Source organism: Chlamydotis macqueenii, chromosome 1, assembly GCF_036417535.1.
Source record: "Chlamydotis macqueenii isolate bChlMac1 chromosome 1, bChlMac1.mat, whole genome shotgun sequence".
Lineage (NCBI taxonomy): Eukaryota > Metazoa > Chordata > Aves > Otidiformes > Otididae > Chlamydotis > Chlamydotis macqueenii.
In genome coordinates this window covers 69,801,306-69,815,597 of record NC_141556.1, presented here as the reverse complement: position 1 = coordinate 69,815,597, position 14,292 = coordinate 69,801,306, and the positions used below count along the sequence as shown (strand labels likewise).

The 14,292-nt window shown below is 42.6% G+C and overlaps 1 protein-coding gene across 5 annotated transcripts in view; it reads right to left on the bottom strand.

The window, feature by feature from the left end:
* The window catches only part of CALD1 (caldesmon 1), a 194,218-nt gene extending 181,994 nt beyond the window's left edge, over positions 1-12,224 (bottom strand). For 3 of the 5 annotated variants that reach the window (XM_086755999.1, XM_086755989.1, XM_086756018.1), the window contains exon 1: positions 12,025-12,224. The gene's annotated coding sequence lies outside the window, so the exon portion shown is untranslated. The remainder of the gene's footprint in view (positions 1-12,024) is intronic. The other 2 variants (XM_086756036.1, XM_086756039.1) reach the window with 1 other exon arrangement.
* Between the last annotated feature and the right edge of the window lie 2,068 nt (positions 12,225-14,292).

The window sequence follows — 14,292 nt, the reverse complement described above, 5'->3', positions numbered from 1 at the left end:
GCATTGCAGTTAGCAGAAGTCATTTCTGTCTGATGGCAATACACCTTCCTACATGAAACAAGTCGGTGATCTCAGACCAGTTCTGTAAGAACAAGTTTCTGCATCACCACTGGGAATAACTAGCAGTTATATAATCCACAGGGACACTAGCTTCTGCTGCACTTTGTCTGTGGACAATATAATTAGCTTTGGCTCAGATAGCAAACAGTAAGAACCCTATAATAGACTGAGAAGAGACTTGTAACCCCTCTCCGTAAGAGCTTCCTTTTAAACAAGCAGATAGAGCCATTTAAAACATTCCCCATACTTTACTGCCTTCCCCTCCCTCAATTTTGGCCTACAGATCGAGCTTAATTACCATCATTCTGCTTTCCTTCAAGACCTCAAGTAAAATAAAAATGAAAGTTAACACTCCTAATTCTTAAAATGTTTTCCCTCCATCACTAGAAGTGCACAGCATCATGCTGCAAACCACATTACAATGAACTTTTATGCCATGCATCACCATCTCAAAGGCTAAGCAAAGCAAAAAAGCATCTGAAACTGGTGTTTGCACTGGTGGGAAACCCTGCTAAAATCAGGGGAGATGTGTTAAACTCTCACTCTAAAACACAACATTTCAAAGCTCACACTGAGGAGGCTGCAAGACTCTGGTTCCAGATATGCCTGTACCTCAGGCACTGCCACACAGGAGTAGCAGTGAGCAGGATCACCAGAATGCAAGAAGCAAGAAACCAGGATGCCAAAACCTCTCCCTCCCTGGCCTTTCTTCAGTCTTAATCAACACTTGTCACATCTTCAACTGCATTTCCTCATACACAGAGCAACATCGGAGCCCATCTCACCAGATTGTTGCTGTAGTGCCCAAGCATCCTGCTTGTAAAGTAACATCTCTGCTGGACTTCAAGAAGTTTTAAAGCTCTTCTCCCTTTTTGAGACCAAAGCTACACTTTCAATAGAGCGCAGCCACTTTCCTACAATTTTGCAAGATTTAGCTAAGCTGAAGGCTGAGCTTGGGGGAGGATGTAATATTGCACAACTCTGAAGAGAGATTTGACTCCAGAAATAATACACGGTTCTTATTTCATTGCTTGCTTTGATAGTTTCAAGGCAGAATAACTGCACATGTGGTCCTTTTGTCTGAGCTGGCTTCACAATAGTCAACACAACCTCTCTTTTAATTTGATATGGTTGAAATTAAGAAGAAAAAAAAAAAAAACAAAACTGAAGTGCCCTGCAGAACTGTCTTATTCTGTCATATTTCCAAACCATTTCATCAAGGAAGCATCACAAATCCAATAAGAAAGAAACTCAGACCAGCACTTAGAAAAATGAGATACTTCTTTGGCCCTCCCTGGCACATTACCCTTACAGTTCATTTTGGATTTACACAGGTGCTATTCAAAGCAGAATTCGGCCCCTTCTCCCAGGTGGTCTGACACATTTACTGCAACACGCAGATATGCCCATATATTTTATATGTATGTAAAGCACGTTCTCCAAACTAAAACTCTCTCCCAGAGAGTCTCCCTAGGTCTCTGTCTGTTTTTGGCCTCATTTACTCCCTTGCAAATGAAAAGCCATTCCATTGAAGTCAGTGAGGTAACACTTGTATTAAACTCGCGTGAGATCATGTCAGAGCCACGGTCTGTAATAAAACCAGCTGCAGTTAACTCTTCTACAAGTTTCCATTCATTAGGGGTTTTTTTGCTTGAATTCACATGAGCAATATCCATGGGCCAAGAAACACATTTTAGAATGATAGCTATTTCCCCTTGCTAAAAACTAGAAAGTGCAGAAAACTACCCCAATCCTCACTGAAAAACCAGAGCTTATTGTATTTTGTTAATAAACAGAGGTGTTTATGGACAAAACACGTGTGAATATACTTCAGGGAATCATCCTGCACTGCCTGAAGGAAAGGGACAAGATGACCTAATATGTCTTTCCCAGTTTTTCATTTTTAGTTTTGTGTTTGGTTTGGGGGGTGGCAGGGGTTTTTTTAATGCCTATAGCTTCTGGTATTTAATTCTAAATCAGGGAAAAACCTTGAATGTAAATATTTAAATTCAGGCTCAGCGACTTGTAAGCACTGAACCAAGATCGATGAAGCTGGTCCTGTGCCTGCTAATGCCAACAGCCTTTCCATCAGAGCCTTTCCACTGCCTTGAAGGGTCACAGGAGAGACAGAAATAACATACTCAGATTATAATGTTTTTTCCAGTTCATCACACCAGTCTCCAGGCTTTCAGAACTGTATAACTGTATTTTGTCATATAAGTCAGATTCATAATCTGTCACCACTTGAATCTGTTCATTTATAACTAAAGATATTTCCTACACATATAGTAAATTCCTTTCATTTTTTACTAAGATGGACTGATCTTTATCAGATACTCTGGTACAGAAGACAAACATACCATTACTCCCTCACCTCTTATTATATTAAGTTTACTATATATTGAGTCCAAGAAAGAAGCTCACATCTATTACAGAAGATAATGAACAGGGAAAAAAAAAAAAAAAAAAAAAAAAAAGGCTTCCTATTTTGGTTGTTAGAGCAGATGGCCCAGGAATGACACACTAACTTTTTAATTTGACAGGTGAGGCAATAAACATCTTTACTGACCATGGAAGTCCTTCATTAGACAATGGACTGAAGCTTTAAGGTTGTTCACAAGAAGCACAACATGGAAGGATGTTGTAAAAAGCATTAATACAAATCAAAAAACTTATCTTGTAAAATTATTACTTTGACAGCCTTTACTGAAGAACTCCAACAAACAAAGGGGAGTGGAGCTCCCAGTTGTGGCCAGTGAAGAGCAGCAGAGTTGAACCACATACATTTCTGCAAAGCTTCTCTATAGGTAGCCAGAAGGAGATTGCACAAGCATCAAACTTGGCCCCAAATCACTTAGAGGAGGGGGAAGTGGGGGAAAAATTACTGCAAAGCACACATCATTTACACTTTCCTCTTTTAAGAGGAAAAAGAAAACAAAACAATCTCACATCTACCATTTGGGCTCAGGAAGACCAAAGATGGTAAAAAAAAAAAAAAAAAAAAGAAAAAATAAGAAGTTTTTTCAACTGTGCAATAATACTTATTGCATTCAATGTGCTTTTTATCCAAGGACTTTTTCCAGAGGCTCCAGATGCCATTTAAGAAGCAAGGTTTCTCACAATCCAAATCCTGAATGAAGAAATATGAAAGAGATCAGATATCTACTTATTTTGGTCTCCAAATTGGCTATCCCTGATCCTTCTGAAACAGCTGGAAAACGGAAACATTCACATGTGTTACTATTGCATTACCCAGCTATCACAACCTGACAGTGCTTCTTTCGGCCACGTTAGGGTTCCTCAGTGGGCATGTCTTAGCATGACTTCATGATACTGGTCAAATGATGTCTCCTCAGAAGTACTGCCGTCCAGAGATGAAAAGCAGTAACAATTCAAAGCAGGTCTAATTTACATCCTCCCTCTCTTTGACTTAAGAGATCTTGACCTTCCAGATGCAGTTAAGGGAGCCAGTTTCACCTTTAGCAAAACAATAATTAAAAAACCCAAACCCCATCCCTTCTCATTGATGAGAGGTATCAGACATAAATGACCACCAAACAGAAAGGTCCTTTTTCCTTAGTACTAGAAAGAGAAGCAGTGCCATGTGTCAAAAAGCTATTTTCTGTTACTGAGAAGTGAAACCACTTGGAGGTTTCTAGTCAATAGCTAGCCTAAACTGCCAAACAAATCTCTTATCACCCCATGGCAGGTCACCTGCAAGAAGCTCTGCGTTCTTGACACGGACAAACATTCCTACTACCAGTTAACGCTTGCTGGAAATCATAGAGGCGCTCAGAAGCACGTGAAAGTAGAAGCTGAACCACACCTCTGTCACAGAGCTACAGTCCTTCCTGGGCGGCACAACCTCATTTTGGAGGAGCAGAAGACTGGTTTCAAATCCAGTCAACCTGTCCTGTGGCTGACTACAACATCCATTTTAACTGTGTCAGCCTAAGTGGCCTCAAAACATGAGTAACTGGATGGTGTGCAACAAGGCATGTGGTCTGGGAGATCAGACTGATCAATCAGCCCTTCTGGCCTCAAAGATGTGGGTTTTCATCAAAATTATACAGGGGTTGGATCCCAGACATAATCTCTGAATCTACCAATATGACACAAACATCCTATTTCCAAGGCACTCAGTGCAACACAAACAAACAATAACAACTTCAGAAAAATCTCCAGCTAGGAGAGAACCCTATGTAGCTCCATTGCTGCAGTCGCTTAAATATCTTTCTCCTGACAAAATAAAATGCAACTAGACAAACTACTTTATCCCCATCATTTTGATCCCTAAACAAAATAAACTGAAAAGCAAGAATGTAAAAGCAACTGTGCTCCAATGACTTCGCATCTTAATGCCATCTGTGTAGAGTTTCACTGCAGAAACTGATGAAGGAAAACCCCTGAGAGGTGTGTGGAGCACTGGGGACCCCTTCTGCAACTCCCATCCAAAGCACATTGCTCCCTTACTCCCCGCTAAAACTCATCCCTAGTCATACACACACACATTTCCTATTTGCTTCACTCCTGTGGTCCCATCATTGTCTCCAAAATGCTGGTATTTAATCTTTGCTTTTGTTAAAGTTAGTGCGTTATACCTGGTAAGAATAAGATTTTGTCTGTTAATCCCAGCCTTTAGTCATACAAATCCACAACAGATGCGCTGAAGACAGAGGAGCTACATTTATATATACTGGTAGAGGAAATGTCTTTTTCTTGTTTGGGTTGTACAGGGGGAAGGGGAGGAAATAGGCTGGTGCGTCTGGTTTTATTGGGGGGGGTTAAGCGGCAAACCAAACTGACGGCAGTTTACAGGGACCTAAATAAACGAACAAAAAAAAAAATAGACTTACAGAGCTTTTAATAACACACAGCAGAGAAAACTGCAAACAAAATGCAAGCAGAAGTTGCTGCTTTTCCTTTTTATTGTCATAAGGCATTGCTCCTTGATTGCATACTGTGTCCGGTGAATAAGCCATTTACTATTGTGGTTGGAGTGAATGAAGCTCAGACCTTTCCCATATATGGCAGGGCCTTTTAATCACCAGGGAGCAAACGAGCAGTGGAATTTTACCGGCTTTCTGGGTTTGCAGTGCCCTCTCTTGTATGAAATATCATTTCCCAGTGAACGCTCGTTACTGGAATTTTGACCCAATTTCCTGCTGCCGTCGTCCTTTAGAGGGTGTGTAGAAAACCAGACAGAAAGGGTCAGCTTCTGATAGCAAGCAGCCTACTGTGAATTCTAAGTAACTCAAGGAAATCAAACAGATTTGCACTAAGATAACTGAGATCAGACTCAATGTATTTTTAAAAAACTAACGGTATGGTTTACATCGCTATGCAGTTGCTGAAAGCAAGATCAGATTCAGGCCAACTGATGCTCAGGTTAAAACTTCTCCCTCATTTTCACCAGTGCAGCAGAAAACATATAATTGATGTTTTAAGTTACTGGGGATAGTGGTAAGGAAATTCTCAGCTGGCCTGCTTTTGTCAGTGTAATATACATTAGCCACAGAAATGCTTGGCTCAGTATCATCTGGATTGCCTAAACACTCTTATTCATATTTACAGCAATTAAAATGCTGCACTTCAGTCTTTATAATCCAAGTTTTGTTTGAAGTGGTGAAGCAACAGCTGTGGCTTATCAGACATCTGAACGAAACCCCTCATTTTCATAGCAGGGGTGTGGCTCTGTGTATGGGGCTAAGCTGTTCCCAAAGCCATAAAATGAAGCAAACTCTCTCCTCTCTGAGGACCCAGGGGTGCAGTCCCTCCAAAGCCTCCCATGAAGTATGCTGACTGGAGGAATCCTTCAGTACCAGCAGGTTAAGCTATGCAGGTAAATGAGAGTTGACCAAGCTCTTCCCCAGACCCCAGAGCTAATCCAGCCTGCTCCCATTGCCAAACATTGTAGCCAAGCTCTAGGAAATTTTTTTCCAAACCTACCAGCTTTAACTAGGCCAGAGAAAAGCCGAATTCTCCCCCAGTTCCATGGGTTTTCAAGTTGCTGAGAGAAAGCAGGTTATCACTAGATCACTAGGAAGATGCAGACAGAAAGTCCTTAGCCTTTGCTCCATCTGCAGCTGATCCCAGAAGACTGAGCAGAAATTGTCCTCAGTACAACAGCTTGTATTAGGAAGCGATGATCTGGGCTATCAAACAAGCACTGCTAGCTCCTCTGAAACAGCGAGGAGTTAAAAAAGGTCCCGCCTTTGCTTCTGGGATGACAGAAAGATTTTACCAGGCTGAACACTATGGCTCAGGAAAAAAAAAATATATGGGGAAGGGAGGAGGACCATTTCACCATTAGAGCACTCACTGTCAAAGAGAAGAATGAAGTGGGAAAAGGGTAGTAACATGCCCTGTGGCACTCAGAAAGACAACGGAAACATCAAAGCCTTGCAAATAAGAAACAAACAAGGGCCTGATCACAGACTCCTTCGCTTGGGCAGAGCTCCCTTTGAAGATGACTGGAATCCAACTGGCACGAGTCTGCAAGACCGAACCTTGACTTCTGCAGGAGCACAGGAACCGCTGCTCCTGCGCTCGCTCAGCGAGGGTTCATCCAGCCCTGCACAGCTTTTCCCTAGCTGGAGCCAGCTGCTTCAGAGAAAGACATAAAACAAGCTGCCGACAAATCTCAGGACCTTTGTTTACAGAGCTGTCATAGGTTGAGGCTCCCTTAGCAATTTGATGAATTATGAATGCTAGTTCTCCCTCAGCCCAAGTTATTCAACTTTTAAAAGTGCACACTGATTTCCATGCTCCTTAGATCTCCACATACCCGAAGGAGGACTGGGAAGGTCAGCACAGGTGGAGGGGGGTGTGTGCACGCACACGCATGTACATGCACATCTTCGTGCAATGAGATTGTCTTCCTGCGTTTAGCCAGCCACCCCCCTTTTCATATTGTTGGCTTACAAAGTTACTCTTCTGAATAGATCCAAAACCAGAGCATTTACAGCAAAACTTTATCTCCACAAACCTATTTATAACTCTTCTATGAGCTAAATTCCAAAGATTTTTTTCGCCATTTAAGGGCATAAACCAGAAAATGTGCAAACGGGTGGGTTCCGCTTTGCTTCACACCCTCCACAGCAAATCTCAGGGGAAATGCTCTTTATTTGTGTTCTGTACACAAGAGGGTGTGGAAACATGTAATGTTGTTTCCATTGCCTGAAATCTTTCCCTAATATTTTCCCCACTGCAGCCTGGCCTGGCCCCAGGAGTTACAATTTCAAATGCTCTCATCAACATGAAACTGGACAAGCAGATAAGGTTCAGCAGCTCGCTTACTGGTTTTTCTTCCAAGCTTATGACATTATGGCGGGTCTGTAAGTAAAAGCTGTCATCCTTATTGTACCATTTTTGGTACGAGCATGACAACTTCACAAGAAGGCTCTGTCTCAGATGGAGCGAGTGCAGTTAAATCTCCAAGCACCCAAGAAATTCCCTCCAGACATGTCAGCACAGTGTCACTACTGAGCCCGGCCTATCTTCCACCTCATCTGCTGGCCTTCAGTGGTTTTAAATCCACAATCTAGAAAAAGTTGCTTTCTAGTAGAATACATATGTGTGTGAACAAACAAAAAAGTGTATGTTCTTGCTGGGAAATGAGTCAGAAATAAGGTTTTAGCCAGTGCTTAAACTTGGCATTTTGGTATTACAAATTCTTTATAAACACTCATGAAATTAAGCCCCAGCAGCCCCATGGGCTAAATACAAAAAAAAAGCATGGGTTATGCTTTACTTGAAGATACAGAAACAGACACATAGTCATTAAGTGACTCACCAGGTATTTATGACCACAGGAAAAAATTCAAAGGAGAAATTACTCCAGTGGCTTCAGATATGGCCGCCTTTTTCCTTTCTCTCTTCCCCCTGCTTCCTCAGATATTTGCTCCTGCCCCGACTGCAAGCCAGTGGGCTCGCCCCCGCAAGCACTTCTTCCTGGCTTCAACCCAAATTCCCACCAACATGGCTATGGGCAGGATCTTCTGACCAGGAGGTGTCCTATGCTTCACAGAGAGAGTTTTCTCCTCTCAAGGGGCAGTCAGGAGGTGCAGGGAGGGGGAAAGAGGCATCAGTTCGCAGTGCTGATTCCTGGCCATAGGTGGAGAAGGTGGGTGCCCCGGCTCAGAGCCCACCCACCTCACTGCAGGGGAGCCCAGCAAGCCTGGGCACTGCTGTAGCTGGGTGCGCAGCCGTTGCTGCAAGACGGGAACAGAAGCCAGGAGGTTTGCAAGTGAGAAAGTCCAGAAGGCCAAATTCCTCACAAGGGCAGCTAGTGATGCCTGGGGAGAGGGACATGGTGGGGACCACTCTGCTAATGCTGGCATATGCTTGGCAGCCAGGCCAAGAAAAAAAAAAAGAAAACACATTAAAAGAAGCACTTTCTCACTTTCTTACCCAGGATGTAAACCATGCAGCTAACATCCCAGGGCTAGCAGCTAAGTAATGGTGTTACGTGCCCTAACCTTTTTGCTTAATCAAATCCATTTCAAGAAAAGTAGGAGCAAGCTCCCCTGGGAATCCCAAATTACAGTGTACCGAGTGTCTTTCCCTGCCGGGCTAGCCGAACTGTACAAAAGCATCAGGAAAGGCAAAAAGAAATTGTTACACAGCTCAACTGTCCTATGACCTCAATGTTTCATCCAGAAAGGTCAGATCTAATCTGATCTTCAAATGCCTCCGAGTCAAATTTCAGCCCTAGCCACATCCTTACAAACCATTTGGAAGCACGCAACAGCCACAGCTTCCCAGCAAGCACCAGCACCCAAAGAGTAAGTGCCGACACATAGGTAGGTGACTTGCTTCCAGTACAGTTGTCCCCAAAATCCATCCTCACCAGGTCATAGGGATTTAAACCACCCAGGAACTACAAACAAATCCAGCAAACCGGCCCCTGCACACGCACATTTTGGAAGGTGAGAGCGCTGGTAAGGAAGCAGCTTGCTTGTTTCAAGCTGCCAGGGGGTGGTTACTAAGGAGAGACAATTTTTAAAGCATGAAAACTTGCTTTGAAGATAGACTCCCACTCTTTGCAGTCACAGGCCTGCCTGCTTCAGGCCTTGTACACCTGGAGCCCAATCCGGCAAACTCCCCATAAAGCTCCTCTCAAAGGCAACGAAAGGTCCACAGGACTGTGCTTCCCGTTCTGCCCGTTACCTTTTTTGGTGCTTTCTCCAATAGCCAGGAGAGTCCAGACAAGCGCTGCAGAGGGACAGCTAATGCTGCTCTCTTGGCTCTCTCTTTCTTAAGCATATATGGTTTCCTCTCCCTCTTTGTTCACACACAGCAATCCAGTGTACCAAGTTGTATCCCTGGCAGACAGGGGTTAACAACTCCACTGATCTTTAATACAAATTACAACTCAGGCAGCCAACAGAATAGGTCTCAGAAACCTCTGAGAAATCAGAGTATTTTAAACAGTCCCAGGGCATTCAAATCCTATTTGTCCTGCAGACTCTCATTTTTCTGCAACAAAAAGATCACCACCATAGGCATGGCCACTCCAGCTGCATGCAGGGAAGGGTGAAACAAGTAGGACTTCTAGACAGGCTCTTGATAGACCCTCCCTGGCATCTCTCTCTTCAGTGACAGAATTTACTTCCCAGAAGCCAGCCAGCAGAAAAAGCCTTGCTCTAGCTTTCTAGCCTCAGTCCCTGGAATCAGTAGTGCTGTGCCCTAACCCCATGTGGGTCTAGGCAGATGCTGACTGCCATGCCCTCCATGTCACATGTGGCCCCATGAATGAGACTTTGAAGAATAAGAAATCTTCCCATCTTAATGCACTTCAATTTTTCCTCTAACGCCAGCCAGAGGAACTTGGAGCCCCCCTTTCCTTTCAAATCACCTCTCTTTCAGTGTCACTATTGCATTGTTGTATCAGTGTTGGACAAGAAATAAAAGCACAAGGGAAGTTACACCTTTCTCAGGCTGCTCTGTGTCAGAATGATGCTGTGAGCGTATGAAGTAGCAATTGCAGAAAATCCCTTATTCTCCTTATACATGCTTACATCACTCACTGTCAAAGAGTACTCAGAGTATACAGGACTCCCCTTGCATCAGATCCTGCATTCGTTAATGATGGTATTGATTTCACCAAGGCTAATCCTGTGAATGAAGGCTGTGGAATTGATCCTCGTCATCGCATGCTGCGAGGAGTTTTCAGGAAATACAAGTTCCTTCAATTTAGTCTCTTGTTCACGGGCACCCTATTTGGTGTTTCTCCCTTGACATCATGATTTAGGCAGTACATTAACGTGTGCAGGTTTTTTTGACCAAGATACCTGCCTATCAGAAAGCCTCCCAAAGAAAGGCAGAGCTGTACTTTCTCCAAATATGTTGAGAATAGTTCAGACCTGCTTGACCTTAAAGGCAATTTAATTAAGCAAATGGACCACTTACTTCCTTGAAGCACCACTCCATTTGCCATTTATGTTAAAACACTCCATTTCATTGGTTTTGGTGTATGTAGTTTTAGGATGCCATCCTGTCTCACGCTGGCAGGAGGAAAAGGTTACAAATTTTGTCTGCAGATGCATATGCTCACAGAGAACCTACTGCTACATTTAATGACACAGAGAAAGAATGGAGGCAGGGTCCGGTCCCAGGGTTCTTTGATGGCAAATCATACAAGCACAATCATTCACAGTATGGTATCTAAAATAGACAAATTATAATAAATACACAGTTCTCACAAAAGAAACACTCTCCCTCCTTATTTTCTTTGAGCTGCTGCCAAGAAGGGAATGTGTTATTTTCACAAATTATTCTCATGTACGCCTTCTAGCAAGAGAAGCCTTCTCAGCTAGGCAAAATTGTATTAAAACTGCATACTCTGAAAATAAACACTCTTCTGCAAATAAATACTCCACAAAAAAAAAAAAGTAATTTAAAACCGTTATCTTGCCTATTCTTCCAAAGAGTATATGATATATGAGAAAAATCAATTATATCGCTGCAGGTCTCGCCAGAGGTTAGTGGTTTGGTCAACATCTGCTGCTCCCAAGTATCCATGTGCAGCTCACTTTATCCCTCCCTTCATTTTCCCAGCTCTTTCTCTGAGAAATTCCCTGCTATGCAGAATATCTTGCTATCGGCAGCCAGCCTTCCACAACGCTTCCCAAGCACGTCAAAGGAGCCGGGAAGGAGAGCCTGCTTGCTGGCTCTCCCCAGCAGCGCTCTGACTGACACAAACACAGACCCAGACTTTTTAAGAGCTCCGGTCCCACCCCAGTGCATTTTTTTTCTCCCTGTTTTAACAGGAAGAGAACTTCACCAGAAACATTCTGGCAATAAGCTGGTGCGTGTGTTGAAGGCTGAAGACAAAAACGGATGCCGTCTATTGTCAACAATCCTTCTATGAAGGGCTGCCATGACGGACATCTGCTTCGGCAAGCATCAGATCAGTTACGTTAACCAGAGCTTTGCTGTATCTGTATCAGTTACGCCGGGAGACTGCCTTTACAGTCAGGCTGCCCTGAAGGCTCAGGTATTAAGTTGCAAAATTAAAAGCAATTCGCCAGCCATTACCACACTAAAAACTTTTTCACTGCAATTCCTTTTTAAAAAAAAAAAAAAAAATTAAAGAAAGGACAGAGAGGTTATTTCTCCGCTAACAAGCCCACTGCAGGATCTCACACAAAGTGGGACTGGCACAGATCCTGCACCCAGAGCCTTGCCCCCACCCCTCTGCATTAGGGTCTGCAGGAGTGGGCGAGCGTGCACCCCCTCCACCCGTCCAGCACAGATATCTCACTTAGTTCACCAGGAACATCTGGAAAGGTGGGGGGGGGGGAGACGACACGGAGAGAGGAGGAGAGAAAAAATAGCATCCAACACCTTCGCACCATTTCCACGGCTCATTAGATTTTGCATGCTGCTTAATCTCTATCCGTAACACACACGCAGTCAGACCAGCTCCCTCCCAAACAAACACGTATCTTAAGCCCTTACCTCTGCGGCTGAAAAGTTTTCAGCTAGTAGGAAGGAAATGAATAACTGGCTGCTTGGGCAGGAGCACTGCAAGAAAAGGCACACCAGCAGCCTCACACACAGCCCTATTCAATAAAACTACAGCTTTTCCTTGGCCCCTCCCAAAAGTCAATGCTAAGTGAATACATATCCCTTATGTTTACAATTGGCAGGCAGCGGTATGCATTGTCCTCAATTTATTCTAATAGGCAGCCAATGACTACGCACAAGCCAAGGTGGGTTCAGCCTGCCTGCAGAGATGCCTGTCATTCCCTAGGCATGCTCAGGAAGCCACTCATCAGAAAACCAAGACCTAAAAAGCTCCGAAAATTCGCGCAAGCTGCCAAAACTGTCTTGCTACATGCCCTTTTTTGGTTATCCTTAGCAGGGCCTCTGAAAGTAAATCCTCTGTCAGGAACAATCATAAGAAATGTTAATCTTGGAGAAAGAGGCTGTCTTGTTGAACACAAATGGAGCTTAAAAAAGGAAATACACTGAATGGAAAGGAACACAGTAAACATATTTACTTTTTGCACCAGTTAAAAAAAAAAAATCAAATAAATAATTTCACCACAGCTAAACTTTATTGTGTTTTTTTTTTTTTTTTAACAAGGACCACATGTAAAAGGGAACAGAAACACTCTGCTGTGCAAGCTTGATTCTGCAAAAAGAGAGACACACCAGTGGGAAAGGCACATGAAAGATGAGTTGGCAGGCTCCGCAGCCCGTTTCCATTTCAAATAATACAACAGAAGTTACACGTAAAATATTCCTGTTCTGAAAAATAACTTTTAAAGCGATTCAAAACTTTGATGTTAGACTAGTCAGATAAACAGGTTTTTTTTCTAGGTATACAGCCATTCATTTAGTCATTAAAACTGGTTCATTTACTATGAGGATAGCCCTACGTCTACATTCTATGACGAAGACTTTTCACTGTCTTTCAACATCATAGATAAAGTAAGCTTAGATTATTTTTTAATCTTTGTTTGTTTGTTTTGCTTTAGTAATTGCTCACTAACATTAACTTTCCAAATTATGCAGACAGCTTAGAAAAACTAAAGAACAGATGCAGACTGATGCTAGAAACAAATGAGCTACATAAACTAATTAAGAAAGTGTGAAAGTAAATATGAAAATTATTGCCTAGGAAAACAGTGCAGTGCATAGATCCTAACATGTGCATGTGCCAGCCGCTAAGCAAGGCTGCTGGAGAACTGCTGACTGTTCTAAGGGGACAGGATTCCAGACCAGAAGATATTCTGCAGATTCATATTTGACAATAACATACACAAGACCTGTTAGGGGAAAATATGTGTAAGATGACTTTGCAGCTGAATGGGCTAAACTATTTTAATGCCTGAGTATTTTTTCCTGGTCACTGGGCCCCACGGATTTAGTCACATGTGTAATGCAAGAAGGATTCTGTCCACAGACAGTAAACTAATCTCTATAGCATGAAAAAAAAAAAAAAATTCAAAGAGAGCCAAATCTATGCAGATTTGCAGAAAGCAATCATAATTATTCTAGTGTCATTTTAAATTTTACGGCTTTATTAGATAAAGTGAAAAATGGTGTTTGTTTTTGGAAGGCACCTTTTCTTTCTTTATTCTAACCACCCTTTGGAAACAACTTCTAATGCCAAACATCTCCCGTGATGTGGCTGTGATGGGTTTAAATATTAAAAGTAATACATACAGCATACACGTACATTTGTTTTGCAGGATTTACTGGACAAGGGAGAACAAAATCCATGTTCTCAGTCATTCCATTAACTACAGAAATTATTAGTCTACGTATCAATGACCAAATAAAAAGAGGTAGTGACATCATTTAGGAAGAAATTACAAGTCTCTACTGGAGCTCACCATCTCCTAGATTTTTCAGAACATAAAACAGGAGTAAATAGGATTAAGGGATGCTGATGATCAGAACAGAAAACTGAATGTTAGAAGCACCGTCAGGTTCTCATTCCAGCAGAGCCATTGACCCTTGCAATCTCAGTGTCCACTGCAACAGGAAGCTAGCAGGTATACACTACCTAAAGCTGAAATAAACTGTTTTTTTTTTGAAAGAGACTTACTATGAGCTTGATGCCCTCTTGTCAAAACATCTCAAACTCTTTGTGTTCCAAGTCACTTTTCCATTAAATTTCTGGAAAAAAAACCAATTTTGCTTTGGGGAGGTGACATTGTGAAAAGTGGAGTTTGCAACCTTCTTGCTGAGTTGACTTTCACTTACAGAAACTTG